Source organism: Lepidochelys olivacea, assembly GCF_965140295.1.
Source record: "Lepidochelys olivacea isolate rLepOli2 genome assembly, chromosome: 7".
NCBI lineage: Eukaryota > Metazoa > Chordata > Testudines > Cheloniidae > Lepidochelys > Lepidochelys olivacea.
In genome coordinates this window covers 120,445,026-120,459,191 of record NC_140417.1, presented here as the reverse complement: position 1 = coordinate 120,459,191, position 14,166 = coordinate 120,445,026, and the positions used below count along the sequence as shown (strand labels likewise).

The following is a 14,166-nucleotide window of genomic DNA, read 5'->3' as shown; positions in this document are numbered from 1 at the left end:
AACCATCAGGCTGCACATACCGGACTCTCAGGTTAAAATCCTGGTAAAACCTTTAGTACCAAGCAGGTTTATTATGCAAGGGTCTTTTACAGAAGGCCTTAAAAGAGAGAGGGACACATTTTCAGCTGATGTAAATACACATAAAATCATTGCCTTCTTACACCAGCTAAGATCAGCTGATTGATCCCATGTGCCCTAGATATATAGAGCCCACAGCTATTCATGCAAGGACCTAGGTCGAATTCTTCCCTTCCCACCCCAGTCTGTAACTCCAGAAGTGGCTGCATTTCAGTGATGCCTTGTGTTAGACGGATAAAATTTCAAAATGGCCAAAGTCTGCTTTTGAATTTTTTTTATCCTTAATGCGTATGTGTGTGTACACACATCCCTCCATAGAAAAAGCTATATTAAGAACATTAAGTTGCACAAGTTAGCACTCAAGGGAAGCAATAATGCCAATTTAATATCGCCCAAGTACCCTTAATTCTGTCCCTCGGGTCGATAAATCACATTCTTTACAGGTTAGTCTCTAAGGTGCCACAAGTCCTCCTTGTGCATTGTAAGGAGAATGGTCACTTTAGATAAGCTATTACCAGCAGGAGAGTGGGTTTGTGTGTGTGTGGGGGGTGGGGGGCAGGGGTGAGAAAACCTGGATTTGTGCTGGAAATGGCCCAACTTGATTATCATACACATTGTAAGGAGAGTGATCACTTTAGATAAGCTATTACCAGCAGGAGAGTGGGGTGGGGAGAGGTATTTTTTCATGCTTTGCGTGTATAAAAAGATCTTCTACACTTTCCACAGTATGCATCTGTAGATGAAGGATGAAGTGAGCTGTAGCTCACAAAAGCTTATGCTCAAATAAATTGGTTAGTCTCTAAGGTGCCACAAGTACTCCTTTTCTTTTTACAAGTCCTCCTGTTCTTTTTGAGGATACAGACTAACACAGCTGCTACTCTGAAACCATTCTTTACGTGACCACTTTTTCTTCAAGAGAGAACAACATTCAATTTTATCTACATTCCAACATATTCACACAGCATCTATGTTCTATTTCCTTCCCATAATGGACCAGTGGGTCTTTACTAATTTACTCTTAACAATGGTAACTTCTTTACTCTCTGTGGGCCAGTCTGTGAAACCTCATTCCCCACTGCTGAGCAGTCACTCACCTAAGCCATGGTCCCGATGAATTCAGTGGGGCTACACAAGTGAGTAACTGCTCAGTGGGAGTCAGGGTTGGTCTGGCCCTATGGGATTTAATTTTTCATTGCTTTGTCTAAAGCAATGCATCAAATATTTTCGACTAGAAGCACCACCATTCCTTGGTGCAGTTCAGGGCAGGAGGTAGTTAATTACAGAGCTAGCTTACCTGAAAATGTAGGGCTCAACCACTCCCTGTTTCTGCTTGGGTGAAGGAACCCCGACTCTATTCTTGCAGGCTCAAAGGCAACACTTCATTTGCCTTTACAATGTGATCATCACAACCACATGGGCTAGAAAATGCATTTTAAAAGAGCTTAAATTCTGCAGAAACAGGTGTCTTTGGCTCTTGTTCTCCCGAAGGCAAGCGTTCCACGCACCAAAGGGGAGTGGATTTTTTCCAAGCTGTGCATGTGGCAATGCGGTGCATAAAATGTTCTCTCACTGCATATACTGAAAGAGCATCTTTGCCCCAGGTAAAAATCTCATTGATATGAGTAATGTGCTGGCTCAACCAGAAAAGTGACCTCCCGAAAGGGGTAAAACAGAAAAACAGGAGAGTCCATTTAAGTGCAAGAAGTGGTAGAGGCAAGAAAGCAAGTGCTCCAACTCTCACAGCTTTGATCTTGGCAGATGGGAAGAGTGTGCCCAGGAATGCTTTTGGAAAACTGCTTTGCTGGCATCAGAACAGCTATTTCAACCAAAGACCAAGAGGGGGGACCCCCTCTCACAAGACTGGATCCAAAAAATGACATGAGACAACATATACTAAGCAGCCAGCCAAGAGTAATTCCAGACTGAGTGCCAAACATTAACAACCTCCCCTTTTCTGCACACACAAGCCAAGAGCGTTTCCAAATTAAGGTCCTCTATAAAGTCATCTTGTTATTGCTTGTCCAGGTGGGTTTTGCTGATTCGGTTCATCTCCTGATGGTATTAGCACATAACCCAAGCATTCAGATTTCCATTAAAAAAAAAAAAAACAACAACACCACATCATTACCAAAAAAACAACCCATGTTTTTCCTACAGCCTTGCTCATTAGCATTTTAAAGGAGATTTACTTACTGTCAAGTGAGCTAGCTCCAAAGTGAAAGCCCTTCTAGTAGGTCCCTGTGGAAGCGGCATTTTCTATTTCCAGATCATCTCTGGGAACAAGTACTTTGCCTGCTAAAGATCTCAAGGGGCTTTACATACATTCATTAAGGTTCATATTATTACCTCTGTGCTGTAGAGAAGAGACATTTGTCCATCCTCTCCCGCCTCTCGCTGCCTCCAGAAATGCAGCTAGCTCTGGCATGGAATTCTGCAGAACGTAAGAACGGCCCTGCCGGGTCAGACCAAAGGTCCATCTAGCCCAGTATCCTGTCTTCCGACAGTGGCCGATGCCAGGTGCCCCAGAGGGAATGAACAGAACAGGGAATCATCAAGTGATCCATCCTCTGTAGCTCATTCCCAGCTTCTGGCAAACGGAGGCTAGGGACACCATCCCCGCCCATTCTGGCAAATAGCCATTGATGGACCTGTCCTGCAAGAATTTATCTAGTTCTTTTTTGAACCCTGTTATAGTCTTGGCTTTCACAACATCCTCTAGCAAGGAGTTCCACAGGTTGACTGTGATTTGTGTGAAGAAATACTTTCTTTTATTTGTTTTAAACCTGCTGCCTATTAATTTCGTTTGGTGACCGCTAGTTCTTGTGTTATGAGAAGTAGTAAACAGTTCCTTGTTTACTTTCTCCACACCAGTCATGATTTTATAGACCTCAATCATATCTTCCCTTAGCCATCTCTTTTCCAAGCTGAAAACATAAAGAGAACTGAAGAAGAAGAACCGCAAGTTAAGAGGGGGAAGTTAGTTAGGCACAATACAGTTACCATAGATGGAAATTAGTCAGGGCACAGATTGTTACGAAGAGTCATGCAGCATACAATCCACAGGCCCAGAGCCACAGCTGTATTCAATGTAAGTTAGGAAATACCATTGTGGCTCTCGACCTATAGTGACCAGTTATAATCAGCTTTTAAATCCCAGCTCCTTTGACTGGCCACCCAAATCTGATCACAGGTTTGTTGCAGTCACAAACACACATGCAGGTGAGGAAATCCCTCAGTAGACTCCTTTCTCATTGATCATCCCCCACTTTTAAAGTTGTTTAATGCTTATGAATAGGGCCAAATTAACACCCAGAGAGACAGAAGGTCTAAGAGGGGTGGATGATTTTATGCCATTGCATGCTAGTTGTTTCACCAAAGGCACCTTCCTGTCCTAAACAGCTTACACAAGCTAGAAAAGCTTAGTCTGGGGGATTGGTTGATTTCAGCAAGCAGCAGGAGAAAAGGGAGGGAAGGAGGTAGAGAACAGAGGTAAGGGGAGCAGAAAGCATGAATGGATACTGAGCAACAACGCAGGAAAGATCCACCCTGATCTTTTATAGGGAGGAAGAGTGATGCTCTGGCTGGACTTTTTTGACATCAGAGACTTAGGAAGTTACAGTTCAGAGAAATTATGTAGACAGGTGACTGGCCATGTCCATTAGTTAAACAGGGGTCATTCAAACAGTGCTCAGCTGTTCCCTTGCGTGCTGGGCACTGGGGGAGGGGGAGACAGTGCATAGCTATTTCTCAAAGCCAAATAATAAGCACTGTGCTTGGGCTAGGAAGTCCTGAGATCCAAAGCTTAAGTAAGTCAACAGGAGCCCTCCTATGGGCCTTGGATCAGGCCCTTCAAGGGCTAAATATTAGATCACCGTGTCCCCTTCTTTTCTGTAGTTCCAGGGTTCACCCTCACTTTAAACTGGCAGTAACTGTAGGGGAAAGACAGTAAGGAGGAGAGACATTAATTTAGAAGAGCCTGCCGGGCACGGGGTCCCAACAAGAAAGCACAGGAGTGCGAGAGCGAAGAGCCTCTCTTTCCTATTCCACAACGATCACTAGGGATGGGGGCCATGAAGGGAGTAGAGTGGGCAGTATTGAGCATCATGGCGTCAAATTTTAGGTATCTAGGGGGGAAAAAAAGCACAGGAACAACACAGTGATCCACAAAGCCTGAGCTGGGAGCCCAGGCTCCCTATGCTGTGAGTGGGGAGAGAGAGGCACCTTAGGCTGAGATCCACAAAAGCCAGCACGCTAGGCAGGGAGCTGCCCTGGGAGATACGTAGGAGAGGGGTGTGTCCTAAGCTCGGACCCTCTCTTCAGACAGGTGCCTAACTCCCGGCTTCAGGGAGGTGCCTCTCTCTGCTTGTGGATCCATGCACGGGAACCAGCGCCTGGAGTCCAATAGCTTAGATGCCTCAGGTGTTTCTTGCAGGAACGAGTTAGTGGACTGCCTCGCTCCACACAAAATAGTCAGCAGGCTGGTTTATAACTCCTGGTCCAGTAGCTGGAGCACTTTGCTGGGATGTAGGAGACCCAGGTTCAACTCCCCCCCTCTCTACCAGAGGGGGAGAAAGATTTAAACAGGGGTTCTCCTACACCTCTCAGGAGAGTCCTCCTATGACCGGGCTATTCTGATGTGGGGCTCCTTCAGCCTCTAATGAAAGAGTGATTGGAGCAAGGGGACCGGACTGAGGGTCTCCCAACTCCCAGGTGGATGTCCAGACCACTGGTCTGCAGCATCTCTCTGTAGCTCAATGAGGAGTTAAGTATTTATCCACATTGGGACAGAAAATGATTTTGCACTGAATGGGACCTACTCCCCTCTGAGCACACCTATCAGGTCTGGCTCAGCACAATGTAGGCAGCCGAATGCCATACCTATCTTCCCCTGGTTCGTTAACCACTATGGGACTTACGTGGGAGATAGGCGTCTGGGCACCTCGAGGAAAGCAGCAATGTACACACCCAGAGGCAGAACCACAGGCCTGTAGGGAACTTGAAAATCTAGGTGCGGAGTGAAGTTAGGCTCCTACCGGGTTTGGTAGGAGTCCCGTGGATTGCAGCAGAGCCATAACTTGGACGTAAAGGCCTCAGTATCTTTGCGGATCTGGGCCAGAGCTCCCCTACTTCTTTGGTCCCCAATGCCCACTGGCAGGTCATGTGCAAAGTCAGCAGTTTTGAAAGCGGGGCACTTCCACATTAACTGAGAAGAGGCCTCATTAGGCCTGATTCTTCACACCCTTGCACAAGGTGCAATGGGCTGCCAAATCAGCATTTCTGGCCTGGAGGCATTTTACACCTGATTTGCACAGATGTAAGTGACAATTGAAGGTGCATGGCATGCGAGAATCAGGCCCCACATCTATAACGGCTGGATTGTCACAGCAATGAGCCCATAGACCCCTGGCAACAGGCAAAGGCTTGTAAAATCGCCCCTTTGAAGCCTGGTGCGCTCTGGCCTCTTAAGAACAATATGGGGCAAGCTGCAGGTGCACAAATCCCCTCCCCACCAAATGGCTTATTTGGGGATCAGCCTCTGCTCTCCATGTGTCCCTTTGAAAATTAAAACCAGGAGATTGCTGCCAAGCAGTCATACTTTCCAGTTTAGCTTTTAATTGCTGGGTGGAGCAGGAAGGTGACGATTCCAGTTTACAGAGTAGCAGCCGTGTTAGTCTGTATCCGCAAAAAGAAAAGGAGGACTTGTGGCACCTTAGAGACTAACAAATTTATTTGAGCATAAGCTTTCATGAGCTACAGCTCACTTCATCGGATGCATGCAGTGGAAAATACAGTGGGGAGATTTATATACACAGAGAACATGAAACAATGGGTGTTACCATACACACTGTAACAAGAGTGATCAGGTAACGTGAGCTATTATCAGCAGGAGAGCCGGGGGGGAAAAAACCTTTGTTGTGATAATCAAGGTGGGCCATTTCCAGCAGTTGACAAGAACATATGAGGAACAGTGCGGGGGGAGGGAGGGAATAAACATGGGGAAATAGTTTTACTTTGTGTAATGACCCATCCACTCCCAGTCTTTATTTAAGCCTAAGTTAATTGTATCCAGTGTGCAAATTAATTCCAATGCAGCAGTCTCTCATTGGAGTCTGTTTTTGAATTTTTGTTGTTGAAGAATTGCCACTTTTAGGTCTGTAATCGAACGACCAAAGAGATTGAAGTGTTCTCCAACTGGTTTTTGAATGTTTTAATTCTTGACATCTGATTCCAGTTTAGGGAGTTGTAGGTAAGGAGTGAGAGCGTCCTGGGTGTAATGTGGGTGGGGATGCTGCTGCTGTGCCCAACGCCAGAGGTGCCATTTCAGCTGTGTAAGCAAATCTTTCTGCCCACTCATTCCTCCAGCGGAGGAAGCAGGATGGGAGGCAGGTAGCCAAGAATAGGGCAACATGCAAAGCGAGAGCCAGCCCAGAGGTACAGCTGGGAGAGCGATTTATTTTTTGATGCAGACATTTTAGCATTCCGGGCGCAACACTAAATTAACTAAGCCGCTGCCAGATGAACTAGAACAGACCCTGAGCTGCAAACACAAACCTGCCCTGAAATCACCCTCTTGAGGTAAAGGATTCAGCAAAGCAAATGGCTTTTAAACAGCCTCCTGAAGGCCAACGGACACACAGGCTCTGTTGGACCAAGAGGGGAAGCAAGCGCCAGAGGCGAGGGCTCTCGCCTGAGAGCACCCAGCCAACAGACATTCAAGTCCAGGGACTGTAAGAGCGCATCTGTTGATCTCTAGTGCTGTGCTGGTGCCTACGGAAAGCTGTGACCCAAAGCAGGGAAAGCTGTATGATTTAAAGGGGACACATGGAGAGCAGAATGCTGGAACAATAAAGGCAAGAGGCTGCCCCCAGATAAGCCATTTTAAGGGGTGTGTTTTTGTGCACAAGCAACTTGCCCCAAATTACTCCTCCTTATGCGTTATGCATGTTCAAATCCCACAGTCCTTACTCTTACACACTTACTGCGGAAGTGAAGAAACAGATTGATAGAGCCAGAAGAGTTCCCAGAAGTCACCTACTACAGGACAGGCCTAACAAAGAAAATAACAGAACGCCACTAGCCGTCACCTTCAGCCCCCAACTAAAACCCCCTCCAACGCATTATTAGGGATCTACAACCTATTCTGAAGGATGACCCAACACTCTCACAAATCTTGGGAGACAGGCCAGTCCTTGCCTACAGACAGCCCCCCAACCTGAAGCAAATACTCACCAGCAACCACACACCACACAACAGAACCACTAACCCAGGAACCTATCCTTGCAACAAAGCCCGTTGCCAACTGTGCCCACATATCTATTCAGGGGACACCATCACAGGGCCTAATAACATTAGCCACATTATCAGAGGCTCGTTCACCTGCACATCCACCAATGTGATATATGCCATCATGTGCCAGCAATGCCCCTCTGCCATGTATATTGGTCAAACTGGACGGTCTCTATGTAAAAGAATAAATGGACACAAATCAGATGTCAAGAATTATAACATTCATAAACCAGTCGGAGAACACTTCAATCTTTCTGGTCACTCGATCTCAGACCTAAAGGTTGCAATATTAAAACAAAAAAACTTCAAATCCAGACTCCAGCGAGAGACTGTTGAATTGGAATTCATTTGCAAATTGCATACAATTAACTCAGGCTTGAATAGAGACTGGGAGTGGCTAAGTCATTATGCAAGGTAACCTATTTCCCCTTGTTTTTTCCTACCCCCTTCCCCCCAACGTTCCTGTTAAACCCTGGATTTGTGCTGGAAATGGCCCACCTTGATTATCATACACATTGTAAGGAGAGTGGTCACTTTAGATAAACTATTACCAGCAGGAGAGTGGGGTGGGAGGAGGTATTTTTTCATGCTTTGTGTGTATATAAAAAGATCTTCTACACTTTCCACAGTATGCATCCGATGAAGTGAGCTGTAGCTCACGAAAGCTCATGCTCAAATAAATTGGTTAGTCTCTAAGGTGCCACAAGTCCTCCTTTTCTTTTTGCGGATACAGACTAACAGGACTGTTACTCTGAAACCAGTCCTGGATCAGCGGAGCCAGTCATGAGCAGTAGGGAGTGCAGGACAGGAAGCTATATCACTGGAAGTATTAGTAATGCTTGTGTGGAGTCCCAATGCCACCTGTTGAACCAGCACCTCTTCCCCATGGACATTCCTCTCATGAGTGAGGTCCTTTTGGGATGGGACACAGGAGCTACAAACAGAGGGGCTGGTTTCACAGCAGCTTAGCAAACTGGTTCTGCTTTATGGCAGCTGCTGTCTTGTGCTGCAGAATCTAAGCTTTCCTTTAAAGCCCAAATTAGGGTCCCGATTGTCAGAGCTGCTGAACATCCACCCCTGCTGTTGACTTCATTTGGAACTGAAAGTCTCAGCAGCGTTGAAAGCCCGGTCTTAAGGCCCAGATCCTCGAAGGGATTTAGGTACTTTAATCAGTAGGACTTAGGTGCGTACGGGCTCGTCTTCACGTAGAGCACTACAGCGGTGCAGCAACGCGGGTGCAGTTGTGTTACTGCAGCGCTTAGGGGAAGTCACTCCTATGCTGACAGGACAGCTTCTCCCATGGGCGTAGTTAATCCACCTCCCCGAGGGGCGAGAGCTATGTCGATGGGAGACGCTCGCTCGTCCACACAGGGGGTTAGGTCCGTATAACTACGACGCTCAGGGGTGTGGATTTTTCACACTCCTGAGCGACACAGTTATACTGATACAGGTTTGTAGTGTAGACCTGGCCTAAGTATCTTTGAGGATCTGGGCCCAAGTCTCTTGTGTTTAGTTTTTCCTCTGTTACAATTTAACTAGCATTACAAGAGGCAGCATGCCCTATCCCCTACAGTTGTGAAGACAGCCTTCAAAATATGAACCAAAAGTGTTAAACATAGGGAAGTCTGCTTGAGTGTGCAGACAGCCTGAAGCAGCAGCTCAGGAAGTGCAAACTGCCCTTGTTCATTATATAAGGGGTTGTTAACTCTGAGTTCTAGTGATGGCGGATTAAACTACTGCATTGCCACTCAAAGCGTGGAAGAAAGTCCAGAGGCAGTTATATGAGGAAGATCTACCTACAGGATTCTTGCTAAAGGGGTAGAGCTTGTTTTGTGAGCACACCTTGGAATAATACCACTGATTTCTTCCTTCTCCCACCTTACCCCCCAATTTGATCCCTGTTTACAAGCGTTCCAAACACTTTTACTCAAGCACATGGGTTTGATCTGGTGGCAAGAGCACAAGACGAGGATCCAGGAATCCCCAGTGACTGATCCCAATGCGGACACTGACTCACTCTCTGACCTTGGACAAATCATTCACTTCTCTGTGGTGCTCATAGTTATTGAGTTTATTACCCACCTGGGAATATTGTGAGGGTTAGTTAAGTGCTTTGAAGATGAAACACACTAAGTCCCATATGTTAAAGAAGGTGGAGTTCAAGGTTCCATTCCCTGTTTTCATGATCTGTTTCCACTCAAGTATTGGAGAAGCTGCTCTCAAACATGGCAAGGAGCTAAAGGAAAATCTGGACCAGTCATTTGTAAATCAAAGAGTTCATACCAGTGGACAGTGTTTCAATAGTAACAGCTGCAATAATGCAGTGCTTCACTAGCATCTGACATTAAAGCAGTCCCAAGATCATTCAAAACAAGCTGTGGTGGGTGGGTGCACATACAAAGTGCTGCTCCATCTGATAGATGTGGCCCTGTGTTTACCTTCATGCTCTCAATAAGTCAGTGCAAACAGCTGTCATGACAGAGTGGCTGAAGAAGACACTCCAGACAGTTTCTGTCTACACTACTTTTATTGCACTAGTGTAGAGACAGCACTAGCATTTTTACGGCAGGCTGTCTAACACACCCCAGAGTGAACGCAGATAGCCTAGTGGTAAGAATGCCAGTAAATACCAGAGTCCTGTTTACACCAGAACTTCCACAATTACTACCACCAGGGAAGCAACACCAGTGGAAGATTCCAGACCCAATGCTAGTGTAGGAAAGTCCACTGGAGTCCTGACTCTCCTTGGTCACTGGTTTTACCACGAGTGACTTCCAGTGGAGCTGTTCCTGATTTGCACCGGTATGAGAGGCAAATTGGAACCAGGCTATTTTAGGAAAAGATAAACACACATACAAGAGAAATAGTAACGTTTTTATAAAAATGCAGCCCTCACTTGTCAACATTTACGTTAGGTTCAGTTTGGCTGTGTTAGCATTAAAACCCAAGGCAGCCATGTGTCATTTTAAGCCAGAGATGAAGCTTGTGTAACATGCATTCCACACTGGTTATTTCACGAACAACATCTGTAAGCTAAGTTTCAGAGTAGAAGCCGTGTTAGTCTGTATCTGCAAAAAGAAGAGGAGTACTTGTGGCACCTTAGAGACTAACAAATTTATTTGAGCATAAGCTTTCTTGACCTACAGCTCACTTCATCGGATGCATGCAGTAGAAAATACAGTGGGGAGATTTTATATACACAGAGAACATGAAACAATGGGTTCCCCCCTCGTCCCCCCCGCTGGTAATAGCTCACCTTACCTGATCACTCTTGTTACAATGTGTATGATAACACCCATTGTTTCATGTTCTCTGTGTATATAAAATCTCCCCACTGTATTTTCTACTGCATGCATCCGATGAAGTGAGCTGTAGCTCAAGAAAGCTTATGCTCAAATAAATTTGTCAGTCTCTAAGGTGCCACAAGTCCTCCTTTTCTATCTGTAAGCTAAGGATCCCTTGTATGTTTGGTGCAGAAGAAGAGGGGCAGATGATTAGGTTTTCTATGCTGGGGCCTTTACTGTGCAAAGACTTACAGGAGTGCTTCACTTTATGCACTCTGAGTCTGTCCGGGTGATATCAGTGGGTGGGAGTACTCACATGCATGCTTAACTTTAAACACTGTGTTTAACTTTTGACCCTGTGGCTCAAAGGAGAAAAGACCCCCAGGCCAGGCTACCCTGGAAACTTTTGTTGTTAGTGATGTGATTTTTTTTTTTTTTAAAAAGAAGTTTTAGCAGAGGCAAAAACCCTAGTGTGAACAAGTATAGCTACACCAGGAAACCTTTTCCAGTGTGTAGGCCTTTCAGGGAGTATCTGAGGATTAAGAAATGTCCAGAAACTGGTTTCAGAGTAGCAGCCCTGTTAGTCTGTATCCACAAAAAGAACAGGAGTACTTGCGGCACCTTACAGACTAACATTTATGAGAGCAGCCTCTCACAGTTTGTATGGTAACTTCCAACTTATCTGTGTGTGTATATATATATATATATATTACTAAGTGTTCCATTCTATGCATCCGATGAATGCTGCTCACAAAAGCTTATGCACTAATAAATTTGTTAGTCTCAAAGGTGCCACAAGTCCTCCTGTTCTTTTTACAGAAACTGGTGTTATTTTTTTAAAAGAAGAAAGTCTCAACTAAGCTAGGGTTTCTCCCCCATCTTATTCTCATTCTCTGTCCCCACCTCAGACGCAATTCACTCCTTGCTTTCAAAGAGAATGACACAATGCAGGCATGTCAACAGACGCAGAAGGAAAATCTATGCAAACGCAGGCTGGTGTTGAAAACTTTGGTTACAACGTAGGGATGTTTCAGAGTAACAGCCCTGTTAGTCTGTCTTCGCAAAAAGAAAAGGAGGACTCGTGGCACCTTAGAGACTAACCCATTTATTTGAGCGTGAGCTACAGCTCACTTCATCGGATGCATACCGTAGAAACTGCAGCAGACTTCATATACACACAGAGAATATGAAACAATACCTCCTCCCACCCCACTGTCCTGCTGGTAACAGCTTATCTAGGGACGTGCCAGCGATCCGTGGCCCTGCAGGGGATCATTCGCGGGCCTGTTTACCCCACGGGAAAGAACAGCTCGAGCTCGCGCCAGCGAACAGAACAACACGGAGTGTGCCGCTCCGAATTGTGCGGCTCTTTTTGACACAGACCCTCGCACCGTGGGACAGCGTCAGGCAAGCCAGCGCAGCCAGCTTCCCCACTCTCCGTCCACCGCCCGGGCTCCGGAACCCCCCTACTCTGCCGGGACGAGGCGCACGCCGACTTAACCCCCCCCGCCCCGGAGCCCGGCCGCGCTCCTGCCGCTCGGGTGCGGGGGCAAAGGGGGGCTGTTCGCTGGCCCGCAGCCCGGCGAGCTCCAGGGCAGAAGGAGCGTTACAAGGAAAGGGACTCGCTCCGCATCCCCGAAGACGGAGGACGAGCGGGACCCCTGCCTCCCCCGCACCGGCGGCCGGCTCTTGACTTACTGCGCCTGGGCGCCTTTGCGAGCGGCGGCTCCCTCTCGCTCCGCTTGGTGAACGTGCACACGGGTGCTCACGGAGCCACCCGCCGGGGCGCCGGACAAAGGCTTCCCAGGGGGTCTTCCTTTCTTCCGAGCCTCATGCTCCCCGTTTTCACCGCGGGGCTAGCAGCGCCGGCTTTGCTCGCTTTCGGTCTTACTCATTTCCTGGATGTCGGCGTGACTCCGCGAAACGCTTCCCTCCATCTAAGAACAAGCCACCGGGCTCCACTTTCTGCCTCCTGGGACCTTCTTAAGGAGGACGGTCAGAAAAAGGGGGGTGGGGGAGAAGCCTCATAAGGCAGCTCCTAGATGTCCAGTGCAACAAAGACCGCCGCGACGGGTCCAAGCCTTTGAGAGCCGTGTAAACCCGAGCCGCTTGCTGAAGCGGCGTGCCACAAAATCCGGAGGTTCCCGGGCGGAGGGAAGTCGCCCTTAAACCCTGCCTGTTGCGCAATACATGATTACAGGGCTAAGCAGCAACTTTCCCGGGTTTGTTGCTTGCAGCTTGTTGCAATGAAGCGAGATTTCCATCCAACGGGCTTCTCCATTGTCGCCACTTCGGTCACCCAGAAGCGGCCCGCTGCAACCCCCGGCCCTTCTCTGCCCACGCGGGGAACGTGCAAAGTTATTGGTAACCTCTCCCCCAGCTTCCCCCATGCGTCCTGCACATGGCTTTGCAGCGAGGAGCTTTTCCCTACCACAAAGGCAGGGAGGCGCATTTGTTTTACTTTTCACGTGAGTACTGTTGTAGCTGGGGCACCCACAGCAGTTGTGGCCAGCTGAGGACTGAAAAGAAAGTTAAAACCTGAGGATAAAACAATCTAATTAACGCTTAGTTCCCCCCTCCCCCGGGAAAGGCTGCACAAACAGCAGCTCATTAATTCTCCACAAAGCCCTTGTCAGGGAGAGAAATAGTTATTATCCTCACAGTACAGGAAGGGCAGAAAAAGTTTAAGTGACTTGCCCACAGTTACATAGCGGAAATCAGTGGCAGAGCTGGGGTTAGAATTAAGGTATTGTTGACTCCCAGCCCTGTCCTCCTTCCACAATTAAAATGCTGCTCCCCAATTAAAGATCTAATTGACAATAAACAATTACAAGCTAAACAGCTATCACCTCCCAAATGAAACACAGAAAAAATGTGATTTTCTGGAGCTGCATAACATCTGAACTCAGTGGGACAAGCAGGATTGCCTTATTTCTGATTCTGATGGGTCAGCAGGACATTTAAAGCAGGGCTGAAATCCCTTTGGGGTCCCTGCAATGTCATCTTGTCACAGCATGGTGACAATTGCATTGTAATATGGTAACCCACTGGCAAAGCATCCTGTTACCCTTTCCCAGGGGGCTTGTCTACACATAGAACTGCCTACTACTGCTCCTAGAATTGCTTTTTCAGCTCATGTGGTCACTATTCAGTAGTGTGGATGGTGCCAGGTTAGAAACCTGTTTATCACCCATGCATCCACTGAAGTGAGCTGTAGCTCATGAAAGCTTATGCTCAAATAAATTGGTTAGTCTCTAAGGTGCCACAAGTCCTCCTTTTCTTTTATCACCCATGTTTGGTATTGCACCTAGGGTGACCAGATAGCAAGTGTGAAAAATGAGGATGGGGTTGGGGGGGTAATAGGAGCCCATACAAAAAAAAGGCCCAAATATCGGGACTGTCCCTATAAAATCAGGACATCTGGTCCACCCTAATTGCACCAGAACTATGCAATGTCAAAAACGACACAATACAAATGTGATAGGACACCTTTGTCTTGAAGCCTTCTGTTTGATAA

The 14,166-nt window shown here is 47.0% G+C and overlaps 1 protein-coding gene across 5 annotated transcripts in view; it reads right to left on the bottom strand.

The window, feature by feature from the left end:
- The window catches only part of ITPRIP (inositol 1,4,5-trisphosphate receptor interacting protein), a 31,133-nt gene extending 17,983 nt beyond the window's left edge, over positions 1-13,150 (bottom strand). For 4 of the 5 annotated variants that reach the window (XR_014712424.1, XR_014712425.1, XR_014712426.1 and 1 more), the window contains exon 1: positions 12,348-13,150. The gene's annotated coding sequence lies outside the window, so the exon portion shown is untranslated. The remainder of the gene's footprint in view (positions 1-12,347) is intronic. The other variant, XM_084634155.1, reaches the window with a different exon arrangement.
- Positions 13,151-14,166: the final 1,016 nt, after the last annotated feature.